Source organism: Argopecten irradians, chromosome 1, assembly GCF_041381155.1.
Source record: "Argopecten irradians isolate NY chromosome 1, Ai_NY, whole genome shotgun sequence".
In the NCBI taxonomy this organism is placed as follows: Eukaryota; Metazoa; Mollusca; class Bivalvia; order Pectinida; family Pectinidae; genus Argopecten; species Argopecten irradians.
In genome coordinates this window covers 13,047,334-13,060,603 of record NC_091134.1, presented here as the reverse complement: position 1 = coordinate 13,060,603, position 13,270 = coordinate 13,047,334, and the positions used below count along the sequence as shown (strand labels likewise).

At 34.6% G+C, this 13,270-nt stretch overlaps 1 protein-coding gene across 7 annotated transcripts in view; it reads left to right on the top strand.

Moving 5' to 3' along the window:
* LOC138318080 (multiple epidermal growth factor-like domains protein 6) overlaps window positions 1-13,270 on the top strand; it is a 163,694-nt gene that overhangs the window by 1,201 nt on the left and 149,223 nt on the right. The gene's annotated exons all lie outside the window — the stretch shown is intronic.

The window sequence follows — 13,270 nt, the reverse complement described above, 5'->3', positions numbered from 1 at the left end:
TCACTGGTATACATTCCTTAATTACAGGTGTATCTACCTGTAATTAGTACCACACACACCTGTATGAGAGCTAAAAGAAAATACATTTCATTACATTCGCATATGACTTTGTAGCCTTCGTACCGTGACAAGCAAAGTGTAAACAGACGAAATATTACGTGTACAGGTGCATTCAGATGAATATTAAATGTTATATTTGGCTATTTTTTGCATTAATAGTGTGCACATATGTGCTTGTGTATTACAACTATAATAGAAATGACATGCGTACCCCAGTGTATTCAGTATGCGTTAATATTCCCTAGACCTTCATTGAGATAAACATTTGAATACATTTCAAAATTATTCAGATGTAATACCTCTATGATATCTCACAATTTAGATCGAAATATATCAACTAATTACGACCTTTTGTGTATCTGACACAGGTGTGTGTTCATGCAATCTTTGTTTTTCTACCTGTATAACTCATACACAGTTCAGTTAAATACATCTTGGTATTTACATTATCGCATGCAGGTATCCCAACAAGTCATTCATCATATATCTCAAGCCCTTTAAAAAAATTAGCATATATGTATACAGACATATATATACAATATACATACACGATATGAACGTATTTATAAATAAAAGGGCTGGCTAGTTTGCAATTAAAGTAGGTTTATTAACTGCTAATTATGTCAAACTCAATCTTTATTTTTCTAACATACATTTTGTCATTTCAATAGCGAACTTGAAACCCAAGGGGGCACTTATCGGTTGACGCAGTTGTGCAGTATTGCATTTCAAATCTCTTCTTCTTATCTCGAACCGCTATCGTCTATCCACGGGTTAAACCTTTTCTTTACATATTCACGGTAAAGCAATAAATCTTCTTACGATAGTCATTGCAAACAGTTTTTTTGACAAAACACAGTGACTTTGCTATTCTAGAACCCAAGTACCCCTTAGTCATGTCAAATATCACAGGACATTTTCAGAATAATTACAAACGAGAATGATTCTATTAACTTAATTTATATGCTCGCTTATTAAAAGTGGATGCCCATTTTAAAGTTCTATATTTAATGTTGTGTCATATTAATATTTTTTAATCAATCATCAATTCCAAAGGATTTTTTAAAAGAAACAAAATTTGTATATAATAGTTTTTCAATTTCTTAATGTGAATGAAAATGTAACAAGTAAGATTTCATTAAATACAGCATAATTTTGTTTTATCTAAACGTTATCAACGAAATTAGAGCTTAAGTTAAACTAATACTCTAAATTCTTAAACGTTATAAGACGGATTTTAGATAATTAGAAATAAGTTAGACCTTTTCCCTGTCCAATATTAAAACATTTCTTTATTCTACATGCTTTACTTGTCCTTGTTTTAAACCTAACCCGTCAGTATAAGTCAGAATAGTTTAAATTGATCACGTTTTCAATCGGTAAATACGAAATTTATCTTGTAGTAGTTTGCTATGTATGCAAATCCCGGCTTAGGAAATTATTTTCTATATCTAACAGAGATAGCTAAAGTAGATCTCAATATCATATATATATATACCATACACGCAGCTTTAACGTATTTTCAACGCACTATTGTGATTCTTTAAGATATTCAAAACCCAGTGGCCGTAAAAAGACTTTATAGCAGTTGATATCATACCCATGTTACAAAATCCAAGTGTAATGTATTCATACCGTGTAGGCTGCCCTACGTGTGACATCCTAAGTCTCGAATTTGTTAAGATGTTTAAGAAATTTTCTGGATATAAGTAAGGATTAGAGAGGTGTTATATCAAAGCGCTTTGTGGTTATAAGGGAGAGTTGTACAGAACTTAAACTAAAAGAACTTGACTTATTAAATTCCGTTTCTGGTGGTCTCTATTTTGAATCTCACAGCAAGAACGTTTTCTCCTTTACACAGAGGCACTCGTGCAATCTGTTAATTATATTAAATGATAAACGTGCAATTTCATTGATAATGGAATATTTTATACAAAACATAAATTAGTTCAAAAAAATAAGAATGAAGTTAAAGAGGTGTGTAACTATACATATACAATGTATTTTAAACGTTTTAAGAATATATATATATATATCTGTATCTAAAGTTAAAATATATTTGATTAAGACAAAGTCATTTAAAGGATATCTTTCATCACGTACATGTATTTCATTATTCATGCTGCAAGGCATAATTTTTAAGAATTAAACGTAAATTACTGATTATATCATGTAAGCCTTAAGATCATTTTTCGGATATTATCACAAATTTTGTATACAATTTAAGACATCATGATAATATTGTAAATGTTATATTTTGAAATCTTACTGTTCAAATATGATGTGATACAATCATTCTAAAACTTTAATTCTGATAGTATTACTTAGACACAATATAAACACCGGTAATACCATATGTTTTGGATATTATCATATCATATAAACTTTATCAACATCTAAACTTCATTTACTGAATTTACAAAGAAAACGTGATTAATGTATTTCGCAAATCTGTATTTTTATGGTTTGAGCTCATTTCTATATTATGAAATTTTGAAAAATATTATTCTACAACCAATTCAATGATAATAACCTAAATTCCTGATAATATCATTACATTGTTTACACAACTCCGTTTAATATCGTGTAAAATCTGAAGTTTTTATCATGAATAGTAATGTTTTGATTTTGGGCTGCAGACATCGTTTGCTTGCATAATACATTTATATGCATCAATAAACTGCTTGTAAATTGTAGTCGATTTAAAGACTTAGCTTAACAGTGCTGTTGAAAGAAAGCTTTGTTAGCTTTGAATATTTTCAATCGCAATCATTTTTCATAAATCCATTTTAAAATACACACGCTACAAAGGAAATTTAGAAGGAAACGAATATTTTATGCAGATTTAGTAAAGAAAAAGATATATGACGTAAAGAAGAAATAATTATGTTATGCTTTTCCAGAATTCACATTATTGGCATTGAACAAAAACATGACAAGTCGAAACTATCTTTTAGTCATTTTATGACTAGTTTCTTCCTTCCAAACTCTTTTGGTCACTTGAAGCGACAAAAAAAAAATGTGTCAAAATTAGTAGTTCTGTATTTATGTTCCGGGTCTTCTAGTTGGTGTCGCCGCAAGCGACGGTTTGTGTTGAAGTAAAATCGGAGCAGAAAATAAAACAATGTTTATATTTATTTGATCAGTTTTCCGGCGGATGGTCGATTTTTCTGGGTTATTTTAACAATTATCGTGTCATTATTAAGGGTTATTTCGTACTTTTGGAATAAAGAAAACTAAGTCGATTTTTTAAAATGTGTTTTTTTTTTAATCAATATTTATTAAAACAATGTTAATAATAGGAAGGCTCACGTTGGCCGAGAGTGGTAAAGGTGTCCTGACATTCTACCATAAGTTGTATGTAACCGTTGTTCGGTGGTTGTTCTCTGTGTACTCCGGCTTTCATTCGGCTCACAATCCTAGCACGTCCTCAAATAACCTTTACTGCTAATGGGGTTAAATACATAGACGTAGAAGGAAATAGGTCGGAATTATGACTGAACTTCAGATTGATTCGATACAAATACTTTAGGCGATTACACTGCTTATCCTTAACCACGGATTATACAGGAGAAACATGATATACATGTACTAGTGTGTACTTCCAACTCCAGACTTTATAAACTTTGTCCATGCATATTTAAAACAGATTATAAATGAATGATCAAAGGGTCATTATTTGGCAAGAATTTCTTAAAGTTGTAACTGTACCGTTTTTATTTCATATGTCCATAATTATGTAGATATTATACAGCATTAAGGCAATGCAAAATGAACCATTATAATAAGTATACATTTATATGTTCGGTGAACTTTAGAATATCAAATTGAGAGAAAGTCTAAATGTGACAGTGTCAGGTCAAAAGAAACTCGGGCTAATAGGGCACTCTGGTGGGGGCCAAATCAGGCACTCTGGGTGGGGGGAGGGGGCATATTATATACTGTTACTAATTCTCATATCCCTGTGCTAGTGATAGTGTTACTATATCATTCATACGGCACAGGGATTTGATAATTAGTTACAGTTTATACAATTTTAGATGTAATGTCTAACGGATCTAAATAAAAATAGGTAAAAAATCATACTCTAAACTCACCATATTGAGTATGATATTAACCGATTTTCATCTAGACCCATCAAAACGTCTAAAATGGTCCTTGGAAGGTCCAAATATCTATCAGATAATTATCAGATCCCTCTGTCCACAGGGCCATGTATAGTCTCTATATGAAAAAATAGCCAGAAATACATAAAAATAAACGTATTTCTGGTCATTTTTTCATATAGAGACTATACATGGCCCTGTGCCCTGTCCTACAGTAAAGCTCTTCGAATTCTCTAACGATTTTTTTTACATACTTAAGCGACAAAAACAACATATAAAGTCAATTACAATAGTTTAGAAAACGGTCTGTGATACACAAGTAGAATGGCCGCACGTGACATGTAACGTATATTATCAACTAAGCTGTTAACACTAAAGTTAATTTTAGATACTGGCTAGTGAAAACTAGAACTCTTCAATAAAGGAGGTTTGTTTGTTAGACTGGACGCCTACGCGCGCGTGTGAACAGGCGGTCGTGGCAATCGAGATTTGAGAGATTTAGGACGAGATAAAACAATTCACAGCAAATGACGTCATCAGAAATTTTCAATACCTCGCAAAATGTCCGTTTATTTCAAGACCGTAGGCATTTATTTTCATTTGAACATTTCCTTAGTTTTGTTGTTGTTGTTTTTTTGTTTTTGTTTTTTTTTGTTCATATAAAAATATACTTAAAAGTGCTTAAGCAATACTTTATCAAATACTTACAAATTATTAACAAATGTATGAAAACGTTCATCTTCTAAAACAACAAATGTTACGCATGTATTCAATTAATCATCGTCGTTCAGACTCTTATTTCCTCAAACCTTAAAATAACGCTTTTAAAGATGCTTAGTTGTATCGAAATATTGTAAAATCCATGTGTTGGTAAATAATATTCTCAAATATGTGTACTTAAGTATCAACTAAGACGACTATATGTAATTGTTATTTTGAACCTGAGAACCAATATTACAAATAAGTAGCTGAATTTAAAAGTGCATGTGTGTGTCTTGACCTCATTTCAATCTTCTTTTTTAAAAGGCAAACAGAGCAATAGACTTAAGCTTTTGACCAGACGTAACCTTTAAACGAGACACACACAAAATATAATGAGGAAATTTTAACAATTTCACGGTCAATAAAAATAATTTAAAATGAGACAATTTCGTTTCATTTTCAGTGGTTCACTCAAGCGTGAAGTTGAGTGATAATATATCACATAAGCGCCCATAGGTATTAATATATACACATAAAGGAGCAGAATTACAAAATAGTGATAGATGTGTAGATGGGATTGAATTGCTGACAATTTTGAAATGAAACAGTGCAGAACTATATCATGTCATTTTAACATAGCACTGTATCCGGATATTGTTCACTGCTGGTTTACTTTGTTAGTCGTGACTGTTTTCCGGATTAGATGATCAGTCACGGTTTTATATATTAGTTTCTGCACGGACGAGAATAATAAAAAAATCTTGAGATAAATGATTCAGTTCAGTGTTCAATAATGATCAAATGTTCTGTTAGTTTGTCTGTGATAGGTTCACGGTCGTAAAGACATCGTTACTCTCAAAGTACCGCGAATTTTGTCTCATGAGGCTGTGGTACTACACAAAATATGTAGTGTTTTTCGGCCAAAACAAAAACTTATAAAACAGCTTTTAAAATATCACTTCAAAAAAAGCATTTTCAATATGTCACAGAATATATTGTATAGGTATAGCGCTTAAACCATCATTGCACTAAGATGAGTTGCGATAACGTAGCTCTGGGGGTTGTACGGACCGGCGATTGCTAAAAAATAGCTGTCGTTAAAACCTTTATGATCTTGAGAATTACATTATGATTATTAGTTACAGTTAATGTCAACATGGACCTACTAGAGTGTCCACATCCCATTTCTAGACATATAGTACTATGAAGAATACAGTTCTAACGATATTTGGTCTATACCCCTAAATCTCTAGAAATTGTCTATAGATACTCGGATGGGTTCATATTGATTTAAACTGTAACTAATTCTCATATCCCTGTGGTTAGAACGCCGTGAAGGTAAAGGATATGGATAGTTATTTCGATAAAAGTTTCCTTTCGGCCGGGTCAACATTCTACCACCAACTTGCTACCTCTGTATTACTGGTTCGAATGCATGTGGGAGCTGTCGGGCATACGCCGTAGGTCGGTGATTTTTGTATCTCGTAGCACTCGGGATTTCCTTCATATCGAAAACCTGGCGCATCATCAAGTGACAATAACTGATAATAGACGTGAAACAAAGGTAAACATCCATATCATTGAACTTACCATGTGCACAAAGTAATGTGTAGTTTAGACCGTCAATGAACACTTCTTCGGAGCGAATACACGCACATGTATATCAGTATTTTCTCCAAGTGTAAAATAATTTAGCACCTTTCATGCTTTATGACGCGGGACATGTATAGCTTCCACAGGAATCCGAAGCGACGACAACAACCTTTCGTATGTAAATTGAAAAATTAACACTCATTTAATTCGTCAGCCGTACGTGTTTTCATGCTTTTTGAGACATTTAACATGACGATAAAATGGAAGTGTTTCTCTTAAAACAGGACACGGCCCGTGTTTAACAGTCGAGTTTAATGGGTTTAGCACTCCGTAATGAAGTGGGAAATATATTTCACACATTAAAACGACGTTAAATGAAAAGATTAAAGACTCCCACCTGAAGGGTTTAAAGAACGATTAGAGACAGAAAGAAATGTTTGATGACATTTTGGTAAAGGTATAGAGCTCCCACGCAAAAGCGATTTTATTATCTTGTTTATTTTGCCTATGAAATACAAAGGTATTTAAAATAGAGATTATTTGCCCATTTTCTGCATAATATGGCCTGGTGTGGTGCGTCTGTTCTGTGTTTCTGGCTGCGTGCTTCAGTGGGATATCACTATAAAAAGGACAATAACATCTATTACAGTGTCACAACATGAACATACCACAGTCTCCCAAAACACGCACGCATCTCACACACGAAACATGCCGCATACACAGGAAGCCGTCTTTGAATGATAGCCCTGCCTGTTAATATCACGTTAATCTAAACAAGTTCAAATGCCCAATAAAAGAAAAGAAAGCGATATAGTGTATGGTCATTTACTATTTTAGAAAATTGAGACATTTTTGATGAAAACGATCCACATGTACCAATCGCTTCATCTTTTGACAAAAAAGAAGTTGACGATGATGTTACGATATCAAGCTATTGAGTATTACACAGTCTGTAAATAAACTGAATAAACATAAAGTTGTATTCTTTAACCAGCTGTATGAATACCAGAACCATGTGCTACGGAAGAGAGGCGTTTGGTTCTTCTAGACTGCATCTTAGTCTAGGAAGAATTTCAAGTGAGATAAGAGTGATGTATTGTTTATGTTTTGCATATGACGATACACCGATGTCGATGATATTCACTTTAGTTACAAATTGGAAGTTTCCCGAAGCAAAACTATCGCCCAACCACCAGAGGAGGGCAACTGTTTGACATAGGGCTCGATCTATTACCGACTGCTCATGGATAAGGCTATTAATACAGCAACAATAGTATAATATATGGAGAAATTTATGCAAAAGCAGACATTTTTTTTTTGATAATATTTAAAGCAGTATAGTAGCTGTTCTGTGTTGACGATTAGTTAAGTATCGTAGTTCGAACCTCGGTTCTCTTGCTGTAGTTGATCGGTGGTTTTTCCCGGGTACTCCGGCTTTCCTCCCACAATAAACCTGGTACGTCCTTACATGACCCTGGCTGTTAATAGGACGTTAAAACTAATACACTCTTGCTGTAGTGTCTATACATCTTTTGTAACGTTTTTATATATGTGTATACACTGCTAAAGGCCAGTGTATTCAATATAATTAATGATAACCTCCACGATCAGGTACGAACATATGTATATATATAGGTTTCTCCCTCAAACAAGTCGCGCCCTTGACCTAGAGGTCAGCTACTTTTGTAGGATAACGCTCACACCCAGTTCTCGTACCCTTGAGCTAGTCGATTATTCACATAAATAGGGCATAAGTACTGGTCAAGTTGTCCTGAATTGACCGTTAAATGCTGATAGGCCGATCCTTGCACGCCTAAATTCAAGTTCACATTCATATCTTCTGGTAAGACTTTCAACAACAGAACCAAACCGTTCTATTTAAGGGCGAATCTCTTCATTTCTAAGAATACTTGTTTGTAAATGCGTCATTTGAAATAGGCCTCAAGCCTCCACGCGCGGACCTATATAAAGAGAGAGCTCTCGAGCTCAATGTTAAGTTAATCACATACTGCTTAATGCAAAAAAACAATTACAGCGGGAGGTTAATTATAGTGTTGTTCATACGGTTACTACGTTCCGTGCGGCGACATAGAAACCGCAGTACTGCTTAATCGCCGGTTTATTCTTCCGCCATTACAAGTAGGAATATTGAACCTCGTGGTTGATCATTTTACAATGTAAAAAGAGATAAAGGATATGATATCAGTTACTAAAGATAAGGAAAAAATCAGAGTATTGAATCTTTAAATTAAGGACCATCATTTTATATTATAAAGAGATGCTGGACATGTTAGCAATTATTCGGGACGGGGGAATGGTACACACTAAAGAGACATGTATTTTCATCTGGTAACATGTAATATTTTTATCAGTAAAAACATCGATTTTCCTTTCTAAATCTGAATGCAATATGATAGTCTTACTTGTATGCATTGATAAAGCTTGTTTTTTAAAATGTATGTGTAGCATTTTAATATTACGTCCAGAAAGATGGCGGAATTTAGCTAAATTAACCCCTTGTGCCTTGGTTATCCAATGGTTTCATGGGAAGAGTATTGTTGACGATGTAGCGTGCAGTCTGGACATCAAAGTAAACATTTTTTCCGGATTTTCAATCTCTGCTCCGGGTCTACTCTGAGTTTGTTACAAGAGACCTATATTTTTCACTTGAAATATTGACGTATTCTAACCGCATGCATGGTTAAGCAATATGCTTTACAATTGCGTGATATTTAGATACCGACTCTACCAGTTTGAAATTATTACCTGACCTCTTCATAAGATATTTAATGTCGGGCTTTGACCAAGTTTTTGCCGATCTCTAAAAATTACAGGCACCTTGTAGATGAACATGCACCAAAGCCGATTCGGCCATAGCATATTGTCAACTATAAGATTGTGGACACTGCATTCATACAATGTAATACTGTCAAAAACACCTAATCAAACTATATATGATAAACTGGACCCAGATTTCAAAACAATTAACCCGCCAATTGTCCAAAGAACCAAATAAAGTCAAAACCCAAACCATTGTATTCAGATTTTTTGCTTGGTTGGCCTTCACCTTTTGTAGATGACCTTGACCGTTCTTCTCGATTGAAAGTGACCACCATAGCCAACTTGCTTGTAGTTAGTATTGGCTACGGTTAATTTGACCTAGAGTGGACCTAGAATCCATATTTACATTTGACAGAATCTTGGTTAAATGTCTCGTTATATATGTGATTACAATGGCTATGATTTTCACCTTCGTAAACATATAGCGTAGACAGTTATAGGGATATATACTGTATATAAATATGAGCGATAGGCAGGCATGCGTAGGGGATCCCTTAACGATGTCACACGTGAGTTCAATAAATCAAATGACTGCACAATTAAAGACAGGCTAAATTGAAAACTGATGAGTCAGCAAGCCTATCATATTGCATTGAAGAGGAAAGAGAAAGAAAAGTCCTTCCTACATTTTCGCATGTGGGGCGTAGATATACATGTAGGTAAAATCAACATTTAGTGAAACTTGGACAAAAAAAGTAAAGACTTTGTACCACGGCGGAAATGTCTGTCCAGAATGTCCAAATTGGCGCCATGTTTGGACCATCCCAGATCAGACCTTGAATGAATGAAATGTAGATATTTGAATATGTTACAATGACAGCAAAAACAAGACTCTCTTTCCTAGCTTGACGAACCTGATAGGCACGTGCGGTATGTCATACCAATGTATAACCTGTAACACGACTAATCGCCAATTACCATAGTTTGCATGTTGATATGCATGTGTGTTCGTGTGTTCGCACAATAGACCTGCACTAGCTACTTATGACGAGCCGTTCTAGTCTAGTAGTAATGAAACGAATATGTATATACCGTATGCATGGTTGTAATAAAATTGTTAATTCGCGTCAAAATCAAATAAATTGCAATTTAATTTTAAAATATATTCTGGCATGGTGTCAACGGTCAAATATTTAACGAGAAAGGTTAGTGAAATTATGACTGGATTTGTTTCCTGCATACCTCTTTAGTGAAATATAAATTTCGGTAGACACACGTATTCGTAGGCGGGAAGGAACAGCCAGGTCAAGGTCACATTGTTTGAATGGTTTTCAGTATTCAGAGGCAGTGAGACAATGTATTGAGATAATGGGAGTCTATTACTCATTTTCATCTGCATATGAACCTGAAAAAAATATAGAACAAACATTCAGATGTTCATAACACTCGTGATTCAAATATTTAGGGAAAATAGATTTACATTAAGATTATTTGTGAAGCCCAAGTACAGCTAATTCTAATACCAAAACCAATCTGATATTATGAAGGACTGTTTGATCTATCTGTCAGACTGTCAAAGTTTGGTAAAGGGATCAGATGAAACTCGGTCAATGAAGTTCGTATAAATCCTAAGAAGTATAACAATTGGACTAGGGTTTACTGTATATAGGATACGTAATAACCTTCGATTTCTGAATAATACTTCTTGAATAGGGTTGTCTGTGTTTATATATTTTGAGTGAGGGAGGGAATCTTTAACAAACATGCAAACATGAAGGATATATGTAAATTGAAGACGTATGGGATAGTTGTGTGTGGGGGAGTGTGTTGGGGTGGGGTAGGGGATGGGGGTAGAGGTAGGGGAGGACCTATATTTGGGAATGGTAGACGAAGTGGAAGAAGTGAGTGAAAGTTGCGGATAAAAACGGTCGTTCTCTGTAATTGCGTCGTACTCATTAACATCGAATCCGACAACTATTCATAAGGTCAACGAGGACAGACGGATACACTTAATTAAGCATATATGTCTAATTACCATGTGTAGTCGGTATACAGGTCTTGTTACGGAATGCTGAAAGACCAAATCAAAAACTTGACAATAAGTTTGTCAGCTATGTAAAAGGTACACAGGTAAATTGGCGCTATGAACGAGCAGGCGCTATAATACACAGCGGGGGTCGGCTCTATAGTAAAACATTATAATGATATCACTTCAAAGATTGTAAAATACAATAGTAAAAAACAGGTGCTTCTGTAGGTGTAAAATTGGATAATATGAGTGCAAATTCCAATGACATGCTAAAAAAGGAATTGAATATGACCCGTTGTGTCACATTCTTTTGATGTTTTGACAGCGACACCAGACGCGACTCCAGGTATAAATTATTAGATTAGGAATTTTGTGTGACCCACAATGGCATTAGTGAATTTGTCAAAGTGCAGGTAAAGTGTCCGCCAAACTTTATACAAGATGTCGACAGCATGACCTTCTTATACCACGTAAAGCACGAACTTCGAGCACAGGGACGTGATATTAAGTTACGTCTTTAAATATCGACACAGGGACCTGATAATTATTAAGGCTATTTATATTGACACAAATTAAACAGAATGTACATTTGTAATTCTAATGTAGTATTTTCAATTCTCATTACAATGGAATGTTTAACATCGCTAAATCTATATAGCATGCATGGGGCGATTTCTGTAAGTACTCTATATTCACAAATTGGCGTAGATTTAGTAGCTAGCAAGCAGCTGCTACAATTTACGCGAAATGCATGCCCTCACAAGAATATGCCCTCGGTGGTCGAGTAGGAAAGGTATACTATACCATTAGTATTGCTTATATGCAATTTACAACTTTAATAGACAGTAACTAGGTCTAACATTTAAATCGATGGGTTTATCTCCGGGTACTCCGGTATTCGTCAACCACCAAAAACAGGTTACGCCCTATAATGTGACCATGACTAAAAAGGACATAGGAGAAATCAAACAAAACTGAGAAACAAAACTGAGAAATATTACCTTACCGTTTAAGATTCTATGGGTAAACAGTAGAGTGTACCTTTTGCTAAAAATTGTTTATTTTCTGAACCTTTCAGTAGACTTGCCCAGTAGCTTTCTTTTTGAAGCTAACTTTATATACAGGACAGGAAAGGAGGCATGTTGCGATTGTGGTGGGGGAAAAGAAAGGATTTCGACACGAGAAAGGAAACGAAATACAACACTTTGTTTATAAAATCAGTCGGGTCGTTTTGAAAGACGATCTTTCTCAAGCTATTGTTGGGAACCAGTGTCCTATTCGTAAGACCCCATGTTGTCTTTTGTTTTGTTTCGATATCCGCCGTACGTCGTTTATAATTCCAGTCTGACAGATAATGATAACGTCCCTGGGTGTTTAATACTAGGGCGAAGGAGCTGTTTGAAAGATAAAATGGAAAACACTTGTGAAAATTTAAAAAAAAATGAAAATGATAAATCTTGTGAAAGACGCTCCTGTTATTCTCAATTATAGGGATAATTACTTTATTTGCGTTGTCAATATTTGGTCAGTGAACAACTTTATTATGTAAATGTAATCTCATGTAGTTTTATAAAAATCACGAATCAATTATCTAATCATTTAAAAAAAAAGGAAGACGTAAAAACGCACTCCTTTTAGACATAAATCGACACTCGTACGAAATGTGAGGCTTCAACATTCTCCGAAATGTTTGATCTAATTATCTAAAACAAAAATCTCTAAGCTGACAAACATAAGAAAACTGTGGCATTCATTCCGTAATAGTGACGCGCCACGATCATTACAAGCGATATATACAAGATTTATTTTAGGGCCTATACGACCCAGGCACACGACCATGGTATTCGGCATCTTTAACAAAAAGTTTTAATGCGATAAACAAATCATCAATCTCCGTTGAGCAATAGCAGAAAGAAAAACCACGGTGCAGACGTAGCGACCTGTATAGGTAAGCAAATTGTATAGAATCAAACTGATGTATACACAAACCTGACCTCGT